Source organism: Zootermopsis nevadensis, unplaced genomic scaffold, assembly GCF_977971745.1.
Source record: "Zootermopsis nevadensis isolate Lab colony 2312 unplaced genomic scaffold, Znev_1.0 Znev_ptg000003l, whole genome shotgun sequence".
NCBI classification, from domain to species: domain Eukaryota; kingdom Metazoa; phylum Arthropoda; class Insecta; order Blattodea; family Termopsidae; genus Zootermopsis; species Zootermopsis nevadensis.
The window spans coordinates 9,550,631-9,567,324 of record NW_028259135.1 but is presented as its reverse complement, the minus strand read 5'-3'; the positions used below and the strand labels follow the sequence as shown (position 1 = coordinate 9,567,324).

Here is a 16,694-nt window from a genome sequence, read left to right as displayed (position 1 = left end):
CGCGCGCTGTTTGGTGAAACCGAAGGATCTGTAATGGATATCCATAACAGATTCCAGTACATTAAATATTGAAAAACTACGCCACAAAACAGAATATGTTATTCTACAAGAGAAAACTACAGAGTAAACGAGGTAGATTATGCCTTGTGAAGCCGAAGCTCGTCTAAATATTATATTATTTAAGAATTCAGACCGTACCGCAAAGAAAACACAACACCTCACCATTTCAAAGATCAACTGATTAACGCTGTTTAAGGAAATAATCGCTGTTTATTATTAGAATCGTAAAGAAACCCACAAATGAGCTCTGTCAGCTAAGCGCAGAGTTACTAGAAGTTAAGGCAGGTGGCACATATAATTACCACTTTGTCCTATAGGATTAAAGAAACAAGGAAGATACAAGAGTTTAAACAAATAATTAGGAATCGAGGTTCTTATGTTGGCGAGCACGAAGATGGCTGTCTTTAAACCAATAAGTGTTTTCCGTTACCGGAAGTAGTCTGTAGGCGTTTCTGCGCTGACCTAACAGCAAAACGCCTCTGAATTCTTCATCCTTCTGTGATTTCGTGTCTAAGTACCCTTTACACACAAGAGCTCTGAGATACTTCTTTCATTACATCATCATCCGATATCATAAAGCTCGTCCCTAAGACTTAGAAGAAAAAAAACAAAGGAAAAATCAATACAGAATCCTGTTCCCTGTTTTCTAGCCATTTGTCAATGGCTCGTGTTGTGCATGGACGATCCAGGGGGTCGTGATAACCTAACAGCCCCCCCCCCCCCCCAATGCACAGTGGTTGTAAGCACATTAATTATACGGCTTATGAAATGCGTGTAGGCCACTACCACTGATGGTATTCTGTGAATAATGCCAAATTTATCTTCTTCAGTGTTCCTCCTTTTAGACTCATTCACATTCAAGAACAGCGCCTATTAAATTCGCATTGAACGTCTGCCCGTCTATACACACGCAACGGCAAGAGAATAGATCAGCGGATTTTCATAAAATTTGATTTTGGAGAGTTCTATTGAAATTTGACTATAATTCTAGCTGTAGTCAATATCAGACAAAAATGTCTTTATGAGTTTCGTATAATTCTCACTGTAAACAGCGATTATCTCCTTAAACAGAGTCAACCATTTGATCTTTGTAATGGTGAAGAGTTGTGTTTTCTTCGCGATACGGGCCGAATTCTTAAATCTAATTTAGACGAGCTATGGTTCTCAGAATAACCAGCGATCATTTCCTTAAACAGCGTTAACCAGTTGATTTTGTGATGGTGAAGTTTTGTGTTTTCTCCGCGGTACGGACTGAATCATTAAATATAATTCAGACGAACTATGATTCTCGGAATAAACCGCGATTATTTCATTAAACAGCGTTAACCAGTTGATCTTTGTGATGGTGAAATGTTGTGTTTTCTTCGCGGTACGGGCCGAATTTTTAAATGATATTCAGACGAGCTTCGGCTTCAAAGGGCTGACTCTTCACCCTAGTCAGCGCGCCCTTACTAAGTCTTCTGTCTTCTTCGGTTTAATTTGCCATTTGCCAAATGATTGTCGATATTACCCGAAGAATCTACTGAAAGCATTTATCCTGCAGTGAAGTAAATTCTGCACACACAGGAAGTTAGCGGTCTCTAGGTGTAAACACAGCACCTGCTTTAAATCTCAGAGACGCTGTTAGCTCGTCTGTTGTCAGGTTCTGTCGCATTTCTGCCGGGCACGACGGGGCCTGTGTTCTTCGCCATTGCACTTCGTGCGACATCCATCATCGTGGTCCAAAGCAACTGTCCAACGGGAGGGAAAGCAGACGGGCGGACAAAGCTGATAATTCTTGTGCGTTTAACTGATACGCGCATTAAAACAAAAGGCGAAAATATATAATCCAGCGGGGAAAACTGTAATTTGAGGAAAATGGGATGACGAATAGAGCCCAGAACAAAAAGTGGAGTGAACAGAAGGAATTAAAGAGAGATAAGGAATGACACGAAGACAGACGCATGAAAGGAAACAGGAAGAATGCGAAACACGAGAGAATAAAATTAAAGGTACAAGCATGAGGCCGAGATTCGAGGATCAATGCAGGTGGATACCACCGGTTTGGAGAAACATGCTGCTTCCATCTTCGGTCGTGAACACGGGGGCAGTATGTTCCAACTTCAGAAGTCTTGCGAGTCCTGCAAGCTTTTATTACTGATTGTGGCAAACTAGGAAGAACGACGTTGGAATGGCCTTTAATAGCATAACGCTTATACCAAATATCGGGATATTCGGTCAACCGGTTCAAAAGTTTAAAGTGGGTCGCCACACGTATGTTGATCTTCTGGATTCTTACGTCATCTTCAGGGTTGAAGATAAAGACGGTATGTTTATCCGAAACGTCGGTGTCCTAAAAGTCCTGACGGAGTTACAACCTAGGAGGATTTTTTTTTCAAAATTCTAAATCTGATTATGAGTTTTTAATATGGAAGAATACGACATCGCGCCTTACTTTAATTAAAGCGAGAAATTTTTTTATATAAAATCAAGACAGATCTTCTTTAAATTGGATTTGTTTATTAAACTCGGGGGAAAAGTGTTTTGTCATGGTATTATTTTGAAGTATATGGAAAACTTGAAGCGAATCTGTAAGCGACAGAGAGCTAGTGTGCTTGGTAGATTATTTTGCAGGCTTCGAGGTCATAATTCGAGTTCAACTCTGTGTCTACAACGTAGCACGTCAGTTCAAACAAGATATCGGAATGCAACCATTATTATGGATCCCAAAGAACAGAAATGTATAATCTTGGTTAATGGAGATTACGGAGCAGTTAGCTTTTATCACATCCCTTACGTCAGGTTTAAACACCGTGTAAATGCCACTAGAAGGCGGGAGTGAGCTTTGTGCTTTACGTTTCATACCGGCTCTTAATAGTAATACTTGTGTTCATTAACCAGAAACAAATTTTCCCCAGGTCTTCCATGGATAGCTGATACTTATTCGCCAGATGAATAAATTCACTGTTAGTGAGTCCGACATTTCATAACCGCCGTCGCAGAAGGTAGTCGTACGTTCAGTCACTTTAACCCAATTACGAATTCACATGTTCCTTCAAGATTCATTTTAATATTATCCTCACACATACCTTCCACCGGAAGTCACTTTTGGGCATCGGCGTACGAACTACGTATTCTGCAGGCACTGATTTTGATTACAGATCTAGGAATGGTCAAAGTGATTAAATTCTTGCGCGGTTTAACTCAGTCCCTCCATTCAAATGCCGTGATATAACATTATAATACGCCATGACCACTTCTTTCCATATCCTTTCAAATTAATCATTCAGAATCTCAGCGTGGATAGTTTAGAAGCCAATTTATGCAAGCAATTAATCGTATTACAAGGACGCAAAGGTTTTATTATTTTTGTCTAATGAAACTAACATCAAAGGGAAGTCCAGAAGGTGTTTCATGAAAACCGTGCCTTAATAATTTTATTTTATCGGCATAAAATATTTTTCAAGAAATAAAAAGACCCGTTATTCTCTGCTGGTAAAAATATTTTCTGTCTTTTATGGAACCTGAGGGCTCATAACGATCCTGACATAGGTCTCTAACCTGAGCCATATGAATCCAATCCACGCCCTGCTGTTTAACTTAAATAGGGATATATTTAATAAGGACTTAGTAAAAAAAAATTGTATGCATTTCTTATCTCCGCCATGCCCCGGTCACTTACCTGTCGTTTACCTGATAAGTGACATTTAAATTTAAATCAAGGAAAATTTCAGCAAACACACAGCGATTTCGTTCATAAAACTTTACACGCTGCATGGTTAAACATTTGTTTACTATTTAGTCGTCCAATTTATTATGTCTTACCGCAGTATCAGGCTTCCAATGTTAACTCTACGAATTATAAAAATCACGGCTTTAACGCCGCGCAGCGACGTCGGAATTTTGCTGCCGCCGTCCCAAAAGCGACGCGCACGGCGAGAGAGAAGAACAACTGGTTTTTCAATATTCATGAGTTCCGCTCACCATAAGTGGAAATTGCTTAATTCATGACGGAAATTGCACCATAATATATTTATGAAAATGGGAGTCTAATCACGTTATATTGTTAATATTTAAGACTGCCAGCTCCTCTTAATAAATTAATAATTCCTTGCAAACTTCTAAATCATTCTTACGTCTTTGAAAATTCGACCAATCAAAACGTTTTTATTTTAAAGATGACTGTCTTTTGGATTGTAGCGCCGTGCAGTCTGGTGGAAGTTTACCGACGTTTCAGAGGTGTTTCTGCCTTTCCATCGCCCTAATGATGTACCTCTGAAACGTCGGTGAACTCCTACCAGACTACACGGCGCTACAACCCAGAAGTCAGTAACTGTCGTTCCCCTTAATTTTAATCTAAAGGATTTTGACTGGTTCCCTATTCTCAGAAAAATCACAGAATATTTTTTACACAGTTCAGAACACTACCTTGTATGATAATTATTAACTGTTTAACCCTGTAAAGCAGTACTGAAATATTAAATCAAAATCTTACATTTTACAGCAGTTTCTGTAGTTACAACAAAAATATCAGAACTTAAGTAAGTAGTAAGAATTATCTTTATTGAAACATTAATTACTCTACGTATATTAATTACAAAGAGCCAATGATAAGAAAATAAGTGGTTCTTTGTTGTAGGGAAAATAATGTAAGTGAAAAACTGTTAAAAATTTTCATGTAATGACATTTATAAATAGGAAGCTCGTAAATTGAGAGACGGGTGTACATACGAGGCCAAAGACTTTCTTACATATGCGTCCGTTCTGAGACACGTCTTAATACGTTTACTGTATTCGGTATTAGAATGTTACGGTTTCCTGCAAAGAAAAACAACATTTTCAGCATTTTCAACAAACTGGTCAACATAGCTGGTTTCCTGATACCAGTTATTAAGTTATTAAAATGGTCTGCACTAATGTAACTGCAGTGAGGCAAATAACATATATGAAAAACATGTTTTACGTTCGCATTTTCATTTCGAAACGTCATGGCGCATAAACCTTTAAACCACTGAAACAAATTCGCGCGTCCCACCCTTTGCCTCGTGTTCTATGTTAATGTGACTGCCACAGTTTCCTCGAGCTTCGTTTGGTATCAAATCCCAATAGAGCCTTACATTTCCTTGTATTTCTCTTTTGCCGTATATGTTATAAAGACAAAGAATGACTGTGAGTGAGAACGGTAAAATATATAGTAGGAAAATGGAGCAAGAAAAAGAATTTGAAACGCGGAAAGAAAGAACAGAAAAATTTTACGACTGTATTATTGCAACGTGTTGAGAATTTTCATGGTTCTAATTCCCAGACGAATAATTTTATTTTGCGGCGTCAAAATGGAAGACAGCAGGAAAGTAGCATGAGAGAGGTACTGAGGAAAATGTTGGAGGCACAGTAGCAAAAGGGTTTAAATTTATGAACTAGGACGCGGATATTTGGAGCTGGGACGACAGGAGAAAGAATTATTAGTTTTTTTAGTTGCTTGGTGTAGCAGATCACAGTCCCATGGAACAGCGAGGATCAGAAAGATGAACTTATTAACCCCACCGCCTATTACACAGATTCGTAGCACGTATTTTTGGAACACCCGTCTATCCGTGCACTATCACGCTTACTGCGTCATTTCTGAACTGGCACTTGAACCTCCTGCAACGAAATCGTGTGCACGTGTTACGTCATTCAGATGGCGGCCGGAAGGCGAAGGGGGTTTGGGGTGTGATGTTGAATTAGTCTCTTTAGAACCCTTTGCTGAGGCAGAGTGCTGATTAATCACTTATTCAAGTAACGGGTGTCACAGAACCAGCACGTCCTGTAGCAGCAGCACAGGGTGAGTGGCAGACGTAGTCATTTTTAAATGTTACAGATCATAAAATCACGGCTAACCGCTCAAAAACTAGAATCAAATAACTGATATCATAAGATTCCTGAGATTTACTGTACAGACATTGGCAATGCAACTGTGTGATCCACGACACAAAGACAAGACTTCAGCCCTGAGGATGGAAGCAGCAATTTCCTCCATAACGTTGGTATATACCTACAGGCCTGCAATGTGCCAAAGCTGAGAAGACACAGGTCAACATTTGCACCGCTGTGGTAACCTCAAATCTCAATATCAGTATTTGTATACTGAACATTCATCCACAACTTCAGACTAGAATGCATGGTTTTCTTCTGGCGCAGTAAATTCGTAATGAATACTTCTTTCTGTACTAAAATCTAAGTCAACATTGCTTTGACGTTTTATTTTCAAATTCCTGCTTTAATCGGTCTGGGATTGGTGTTTCCTAGGCTGCAACAAATGACCATATTCACGTGATCTGTCACTGTGTCCCTTAAGAGGGTTCGTACTTTCAAATACATGGTTGGGACATTCTTCTTTCGTCTCGTTAATTCATAAACAGAACAGCACACCAATATGGACACTCAAAACAAATCAATCTGTCAATAATGACACTCGAAACAAAACAATCTGTCAATAATGACACTCGAAACAAAACAATCTGTTAATAATGACACTCGAAACAAAACAATCTGTCAATAATGACACTCGAAACAAAACAATCTGTCAATAATGACACTCGAAACAAAACAATCTGTTAATAATGACACTCGAAACAAAACAATCTGTCAATAATGACACTCGAAACAAAACAATTTGTCAATAATGACACTCGAAACAAAACAATCTGTCAATAATGACACTCGAAACAAAACAATCTGTCAATAATGACACTCGAAACAAAACAATTTGTCAATAATGACACTCAAAACAAAACAATCTGTCAATAATGACACTCAAGACAAACCAATCGGTCAATAATGACACTCTAAACAATCGGTCAATAATGACACTCGAAACAAAACAATCGGTCAATAATGACACTCTAAACAATCGGTCAATAATGACACTCGAAACAAAATAATAGAACGCTAACTCGTCTACATTAACAGTTGCTGAAACATAAAATCCTCTTATTTGTTACACATCGTGACTGTAGAGCAGAAAAATGGGATTTTAGAACCACCCGAGACTCAGTCTGACAGAAACTCTGTACAGAGCTACAGAAACGTGTTTTCCTTTGTGTGTAATGTCTCAGAGTGTTGTATCGAAATACGAACCCGCGCTCTTCCGAAAACGCTGTCGAGCTACGTGTCACGAGACAAAGCAGAAATATGATGAAGGGCGCTAATAAGAAAATCGAAAGAAACGGAAGTATGTGCTTTATTGAACGATGGAGAAATGTAAGGCTCACGTCTCTCTGCGATCAAACAGGCCATTAGACCGACCATTCTCTCTGCTGACTCATTTTATATAAGAACTGGGAAGAGCGAGAGGAATCAACGTCACTTTAACCTTCTCACTCCTAATCCCGGTTATATTCGTAACCTTGCGTCCACTGCTGTCAACCTTCTTTGATTTGTAGCTCAAATTCAAGATCCTAAATGTAAGAGGCAGCAATCTTACCTTAAAATCGATATAATCCCTGAACATGCCTTAATTCACGCGTCAAATTTATTATTACCTGCGTCTGGCTGAGACAGCACCTCTCACTTTGAGGGTGTCTGAGAACAGGGTGCAGAAGAGGACGTGGCCGAGAGGATAGGGAGAAAAATTCACAGCGAGGAGTTTCATAATTTAACCTTCAAAGAATATACTTAAGATGGTTAAATCTAGGAGTGTAAAATTGCAGCGTAAATAGGGAATATGTGATATTTATACAAAATCTTAACCTCAAAACCTGATGGAAAAGATGAATTGGTAGACCTAGGCATAAATGGGAGGATAATATAAATCTGTCAGGCATTTTCAAAGACAAAAAACTCTTGCTGTTGGAAACACAGGCTTGCCCTCTGCATTGTGAGTTAATTCTTATGTTCTTTGTTGAAAAGTAAAACACGCGCAAAAATATATGCCATTTCCTGGTTCGCCCTTGTTTGGAAATTCAGAATTCATTGCATCGACTTCGTGAAATGAACGTACAACGGGAAGGTCATGCCCGTATGTGAATCCGCAATTTTAATCTGCATGGGAAGTAGTTTTGTACGTCGAATTTGATTTTAGTTCGAATCCGTATAAATACAACGTCAATTTACGTGAAGATCATATTAAATTTTCGGATTCCCTGAAAAATGACTTGTAAAATGTGTCTATTTGAAATAAGACCGCACACTTCCGCCATCTGCTAACCACAATAGGCAACGTCTTTATGAAATACCGTGCCATGATGATGTTTGTTTGTTTGTTTGTCATCAGTCTTTCCATGTGGTCCTCCATTTTCGCCTATCTTGCGCCAATCTCTTCACTTCCACATATTTTTTACAGCCCACATCCTCAAAAATCTGCGTCACATATTCCAATCTTTGTCTACCCCTACAATTCCTCCCTTAAACTGTTCCTTCCATTACCAAATTAACCAATCCTGGGTGCCTCAGAATGTGTCCGCCATCCTATCTCTTCCTCTCGTAAGATTTTCCCATAGACTTCTTCCTTCGCCTGTCCTGTCTAAGACCAGCTCATTTCGTACTTTATCAGTCCACTTAATTTTCAACATTTCAAATGCTTCTATCCTTCTTCTTCTTCTTCTTTCTATCTTTCCCACTGACCATGTTTCGCTTCCAAACATATAACTTCAGAAAAATCGTTCTTAATTCCAGGCCATGATGACACACGTGTGATGATACCTGATTTTATAAACACTCTGTTGACATGATGTCAACTTCCGGATAAATTACAGGGAACGTGATGAACGTGTGTGTGTGTGTGTGCACATGATGGCGGTTGAAACTCATGTTGTTTTGCGAGTCACTTCCATAACTGGGGAGCACAATGAAAGAGGGGCCGGGGAAGCTCTTGTCCAGTTGAAACAGTAAATACAAACACTGTTTCAATTACAGGAGGTCAACGATTATCTGCAAAGTGTAAATGACCCGAACATACAGACCATTGTGAAATTAAATCCTGGCCATTAAAGTTACTCGATCCTATAGGACGGAGAATTTTATTACAGAAATGCAGCGCGTTGCTGTAGAGGTCACACAGAAACGTCGCGTTTATCACTAACTGCACATTATCTAGTAACCAAAACACATAAAAATCCTGCATGAGTAGGAATCGAACTCAAGCCACATTTATGGAGTTCTGACCTTTATATAATCTCTTTCTGGTCTCAAGGAAAAGTCATGCCAAGTTTGGTGTAAATCGGTATGTCCGTTCTCGAGCTATAAGCGATCAAACACAAAACCTACAATTTCAACTTTATATTTCTGTTTCTTTAGACGACCATGCGTAACAGAAAGCTGCTAGTGGGCAGTTCTCCTTGAATTAGGTTATGCTGGGTTAGGTTATGTTATGTTAGGTTAGGTTAGGTTAGGTTGGGTTAGGTTAGGTTATGTTAGGTTATATTAGGTTAGGTTAGGTTAGGTTAGGTTGGGTTAGGCTAATAATGCGCTTGTGTAGGCGACAATGCACATTGTTGTACGAGAGTTTCCGTTTGAAATGGTTAATTTTAATATCCCATTTACTCCTGGTTCTCTTAAAATTATATTTTCCAATACAATTTTTAAACAATACTGATGTTAAACAATTATTATGGAGAAGAAATAAAAAAGTGATTCGTATTACATTACATGCCTCTGAAACACGAAAAATATTTTAATCCTAAGGCATTTTTTTTTCAGTCACAGAGAAATTCTAAATTCCTTTAAATTTATATGGGACGTCAGTTTGCTGAAGTAGTGGTCATTAAGAATAAACGAGTGATGGTAGCTAGCGCTAATTAAAACGTCATGAACTTTGAAATATAACGGAACAAGTAATTTCTAGAGCCGGTTTAGTTGATAATTACGAAGGGTTAGCTGAGATAACAGGCTGAACATGAGCCTCAATTATATATCATCAATACAGTGTCATCAAAGAACACGGTGTTTGAACATCACAAAAACATGCAAAAGTTTGAAATGTTATGTTATAAAGTAAAGACTGTCATAAAATCTCTTCTATAATTCGTAACGAATTTAGGGTCACATTTCACAGGCAGAATTATAAATCGTTTTGAGCGGATTACAAAAAGAATGTACAATTTAATGATCATTTTGAAGGGTCGATTACTAAGTATACTTAACGTAAATATCTACACCGTATGTACATTTACAAACATACCGACTATAAAGTGGATTTAGCAATGCTGACTTTTATTGTGTGTATTTATTTTCAAATTTACAAACTTTTCAATGCTTCATTTCGACTACAACTTAAATAAAAAATGAAACAATTTGCTTTATTCTCGAAGTGCTTTCCATGGTAACATCTAGTATAGAAATAAGTGAACAGAAGTGACACACACTTTATTTCTGGGGAGGGAGCATCTATACTTGGAAGGTTCCCAGGCAATGCCAGCTCGTCCTTCTAGTAAGGACACACTAAGATTGAAGACATTAGGGCTATAATTAGTGAGAGCTTGTTATAAAGACGGTGGAATTTTGATTTGCACATAAGCGTTTTTCACATGAATAATATTTAAAAATTCAGTCCGCACCTCTAAGAAAACACAAGTTTGTCTATGAGAACGGTAAATTGATTAATGGTGTTGAGGGAAATGATATTGCAACAACCGTATGAAGACACGTCTTCAACCAAGGTGCCCTCAATGCATCTGACTTTTTCTCCTACTACCATAAACCCACTAGAGGCGAAACGGCTTATTTTACGTTTTTCACGCGTATTTCTCGTGTGGGGACTCCGACCACCCACTAAATTACGAGACTCCTCTATGTGTAGTGTTAAAGTCCTCTGGGGAAAGAAATTCCAGATTGAAAATGGATTTTCCAAGTGAAATAACACGAAATTTTCATTAGTTATCACCGTGAAGCAAAACTGTATTCTACAACAACAAAAAATTTCCCTCTTAACCCATTTCATGTTCGATTTCCCGCTGAGTATTTCTGGTTTATTACAAATTCATGAAATAAAGGTATTATTAGTTTGTTTATACCTCTGTCTCACCTGTAGGTTTATATTCTGTTCACAAACAGATATATGTATGGGATTAGGACGTGTTTTCAAAAACTACAATGGGATTTCCTCTTAAAAGCACATTAGGATACTTTGTATCCTTAGAGCTGGCTGTGAGTCACAGTTGCAGCGTTTTAATCCAACATTCAATAGCGCTTAAGTAAGCTTCTTTCTGCGTAATCCGCATTACCTTTTCCACTGTCAGCGTCGTCTCGAGGTCACTGATGATAATTCACTCAGAACAGTCGCCGATTTAGACGACAAGGCATTGCATCTAGGGCAAGTCTCGAGACCAAGTGACCTCTCATGTAACTACTACAGGGGGAAAATGGATGGCTTTTCCCGGGGAGTGATCACACGTGTTCAGTTGGTGTTGAGGTTACAAATGCGTGGAGGAAAATCTCCACGTATTCTTAAAACTTTTTCATTTGCAGATGAATTTTTCGGACATCTCAGAGTTCAGAGTTATATAAAAATATTATTACAACTATCACCATGGAGCTAGGTATTTCTTGAAAACCTAACAGTCCCTCAGCTGGTCAAAATTACCTGATCTGAGACCTTTGAACCAAAATGTTTTCACCCTTCTTCACAAGAGCCCACCGTTTGCCCCTATGCCGAGTCAAATGAACGCAATCAACAACCTCTGATCCTATGTCTTTATGATCCAATACGATATTCTTCCATCTACACTTAGTTCTTCCAAGTTTTCAGTTTACCTTCGGATTTTTCGACCAAAACTAGTTTCATTACAAGAAGTATACGTTTCACGTCAAAATTTTTTTTATTTATATTCTGCCTTTACGTAAATGAAATGAAGACGGACGCCTTGTTAGCATTCCGCGATTTACTAAAACGTCTCAGAGGAAACCAGGAGCAAGCAAATCTTACGCGTGTTCCAACGTTTCTACGAATAAGCCATCACAAAAAAGTCTCATCAGGGATTTTTCTTTAATTAAAACAAAGTAAAATGGCAGCTATAATTAAACCGGATTATTATACATTTCTTAACACGCGCCTTTAAGTCTTACTGTTCCGTTCTGAGTGTACAAGACACGGGGTTTTAAAACCTTTCGGAAATAAGAACAAAAAAGGGCAAAGCTCCAGGCAGGGGGATATTGCCGTCTGAGCCAGCGGTCCCCAGATCTCGCACTGGCTTCTTCCTTCATTAATATACGGGGGATTACTCGTCCCATGTGCACGTATATTTCGGCCTGAAGTGTTCCAAATTCCCCTGTCCGTCGTGGTTTTCACAAGCACTGTATCATCGCTTTCCCTCTGCCGATATGTTGACCCAAAACTTTGCCGCGTGTAAACCTCCATTACCCATAATGCAACAGAGAAAGTGGTTGAAAATGTAACATTGCAAAGCGGGGGATATTACACTGTAACAAATGCATTATGAATTTCACTTCTACTCTGTACTCTGGAGTCAGGAATTCGATCGACTTACAGTCACCACCACAGAAATTAAAGTCTTTATTTATTTGTTTGTTTATTGTGACACTTCAGGTTCTGACAGAGACGTGCATGAAGATGGCTGTCTTTTGACGATAATGTGTCCTGCAGTGTCAGATACTAACCGACGTTTCGGAGCTTACAACCTCGCCCTGAAGATGGAGGTAGTAAACGTCTTCGAAACAATGGTGTCTACCCACATGTCCACACAGTCATGCGACCCAGAAGACCAATATTAACCGCGTATTAAGTGTATCTAACAGACAAATCAAGAACGTACTTGCTTGTAATGTATTCGTTATTTTTAATTTATTTTTCGTTCAAGCAAAAATTTCTCATTCTGGCCCCTCGTTCAGATCGCTTAACAAGATTTAATCGACTATAAACAAACATTTATTCTTCGCCAATTACAGTTTTACCAACCGCGGATTTATTGTAATATCGATTTTCAGCATGTATCCAGTTTTGCCAACTGCGATATCGGTCTAACGTGCCCACGGTTTTTAATTCGTAAAAAAAAAAGACTGGCGATTTTCCCTCCATATTTACTGGAGTAGGGCCACAAGAGCCTACTGAATCCAGTTCGCGTCCTCATACTGTTTCTTTATTTATTCCATTTCAATATTCACCTCTCGCCTTCCTCCAGGCACTGAAAATGGCTTTAAGTGTTTTCCAAAGAAAATTTCGTGTGCATTTAGAGGTTATGAGTATTAACAGCTAACGTGGTTCCGTAACCAGCAGTTTCCTTTAAAATCCTGGTCTTCGTAAGCGCGGATTTTCAGCAACGCTGCTTCTTAGACGACAGGTTTCCATAAAAACGCGCAGACTTATTGACAATCGCTGCATCTCACCGTTGCAGTTTACTTAATCCATATTTCAGGTGCAGTATCTTAAAATACCGCTCTGAATATTCCAATATGTAATCTATGACCATTTATATATCACATTTATATCCATCTGTCACTGACGCCATTTGCAACACACCCAGATACCATGTTTATAGACAAAACATATCAATCAAAATTTGTGTGCATGTGAACAAACACTAATAATGAAGATTCATTGTTTCCACTTTTAAATTCGGTGTTTCAGAACAACTCGTTCATCCATCTCAATAAAATCATTACGATCGGTTGTTATGAACGAACACACACAAAACACAAATTATTTCTATTTGACAACGCAGTCTGCGTGTGGGAACAGTGACGAACAAAAAAAAATTCGCATGGTACAACTGTTTTGTTTATAAGTCCGGTGACGTCACAGTGCATATGAAAATTATGTTGAAGCAACCGGATGTGCCAAATTTTCTGAGGCTTTAAAATGAAACAGTGTACCGATAACTCCATACGGTGTTACATATTTTTTTAAGCACCCAAGTGGTAACATCTCTTCAAATCACCCTGTTTACCGGAAGCTCCTGATGATGTCAAAATGTCGAAACACACAGCTGAAATATCGTAATATCCACGTATCGTCCTGAAGGTGGGAACAGAGATGGCGAAGCCAACAGATTCACTTTCAAAGGTTTTATTAGAAGCCGCTCTCAAGAAGTAAATACGCAAGTTAGACTTTAAATAAATTTATATTCAATTCTGTAGTTTCGAACTGTGCATCGCCATTCTCAATTTCTGAGTCCCGTCTTCAAAGGCATCTCAGAATTTTTACGACCTGCTTCAATGTCTTGTACGCACGAGAGGTTCATGGAGTCATATCAATCTGAATTTCAGTCGTACGAATTTTACTGCGATGTTTATGAAAATCACTCAATCCATTCAAAAAGTCTTCGGATGGCACACGCACACACTGGCTTCCGTTCCCCTTTCCGGAAGCCCGGGCACAAAGCTTTGCTTGCAGAGCAAATCCCGTTACCAGAACCAAAAGCATTTGCAATTCATGAGAGCTTCAAATAACTCTTGGAATGAGGAAGAAAATTCTGTTCATTACCGTATCCTCTTGAAGACGACATGGCGTAACAAAACACACATACAGTTCAGAGTTCAATGTGTATACATAACCCTTTATTTAAAGTCCAGCTTATGTACCACGTGACATAACATTCAGTACATCTGTGTTTTACCCGCATAGTGTATTTGTATGTGTCGTATGGTTGTCCGTGTAAACAGGGATTATTCACTTAAACAGCGCTAAATAATTAATCTTTGTAATGGTGAATTGTCGTGTTTTCTTTGCGGTACGGACTGAATTCTTAAATATCATACAGACGAGCTTCGGCTTCAAAGAGCAAACTAAATTAACGAGAGATAGGACGACAATACGAAAATTAATCTAACGTAAACGGGATTTGAAGGTGTGGACTGCGTACTTTTGCCTCAGGACAGAGACCGTTGTCAGGCTGTTGTGAAGACGGTGATGAACCTTCGTGTGTCATACAAGTCATGATTTCTTGAACAGCTGAGCGCACTGATAGCTTCTCAGGCCGTAGTCATATTTGCGTCATTCGCTGCGACTGACAAACTGCCTACATCGCCTGTCCCAGGGGCCACAGCGAACGGAAAATCCCTTCCCTAGAAATGATCAACTCTGTCAGAACAGGACTGGAGCCAGTAATTGGCTTGTTTCATCCGTCTGTATCATTAAGCCCATCTCAGTAGTTGTCTGTCTGTCTGTCTGTCTGTACGTTGACAGTTGAATATGTATAAATATTCATGGTACCATTACCGGGTCGGGGTGATAATTATGTGGGTTATTGGTCCTATTAAGTAGTGTTCTAGCTGCATGGATGTCCTTAGGGTCTAATAACACGCCACTGTGTATGCAACATGTCATAAGGGTGCGCATTGTGACGTGAGCTACTCATAGAAACTACGCATAGATCTATAGCCTGTGCCGCCCACGTTCTAAATTTAACGCCAATTAATTATCAGTATTGACCCTTTGAAGCCGAAGCTCGTATAAATAACATTTAATAATTCAGTCCATACCGCAAAGAAAACACGAAACTTCACCATTACTAAGATCAACTGGTTAACGTAGTCTAAGGAAATGATCTATGTTTACGGTGACATTCTTACGATACGAATGCACACTTTATGATTGTTAAAGCAGGTAGGATACGAACCATTCACTGTTACTTTTTAAGGGCTGACAACGAAGGTAATTTACAGAATTTTACGAGCAGCTGCACGTACTAAGCACAATAGTTTAGTTTGTGTTAAACTCACGACAAAGTCTTCGACAGAGTTTCGAATTTCATTAGATTTTCACATCTTCGCAAGACACACGTATCTGAGATCCTTACATGGTTTGTAGTCAAAACATAATTAGCGAGGTTTGAGGTTCTCAAGGCTGCGAGTACAAACCTGGCTGTCTTCTAGAATGTTGCGCCACAGAGAACGTGTTTGTAAATTTTGGACCCTGTCAGATCGGGCAAGGTGTCTGCATCTGTAAAATTTCGTGCATTTCGTTGGAACGGTGTGAATAAGAAGTATTAGCCTTAGAACAGCGACGCCACGTGATCTCCCTCGGAACAGAAGACGCTGCTAAAACGAACAAAACTTGGCGCGGAGTTGGCCCACACTTTAACGGTTACCATGGCGGTCCAGAAAGAGTCTTTGAAAGGGCGGAAAGGGGAAGTGTGCTCTGCTACAAAAATTACGACGAGGGCCCCGAAGTGACAGAACGAAACCCAGGACACCGTTATCCCTCCCACTCCTCCTTTCCAATCCTTTCCTGACATTACGATCGAGTGCAGGGGTGGACATTTATTTTGCTGGCGGAGGGGAAAGACGGGGCTGTTCTGAAGCAGAGGTTCTCGGCTGGAATGCCGAATCACCTAGGCTGGTTGCTCTTTATCGATGTTTCTGAGAACTTTGTTACTTCCATCATCAGGGCGCCCTGTTTTATAGCCTATCATTTTCTTCAAAATCGTATAGTTTTACGCAGATACTTGCAATATCTGAGGTCCTGACGACGTGATTATGGTATAATAAATAACCCCTTTAATGTAAACACATTATTTAATATAATATGTTTGTACACAGAGATCTATGTGTTATTATTTCACGCAATTCCATTATACTTCCAAATACTGAAAGATATAACAATCATAAACATTATCGCCGATAAAAATCCGATCAGACACGCAACTATTCGTTTTAACATTGAGTCTTTTTAGTCGCTTTGGTTTTATGCGCAGTTTGCGGGGGAAATGTCACTTAAGTTA

At 39.2% G+C, this 16,694-nt stretch overlaps 1 protein-coding gene across 1 annotated transcript in view; it reads right to left on the bottom strand.

The window, feature by feature from the left end:
- Positions 1-16,694, bottom strand: part of LOC110838648 (uncharacterized) — a 108,279-nt gene that overhangs the window by 56,020 nt on the left and 35,565 nt on the right. The window lies entirely within an intron of this gene.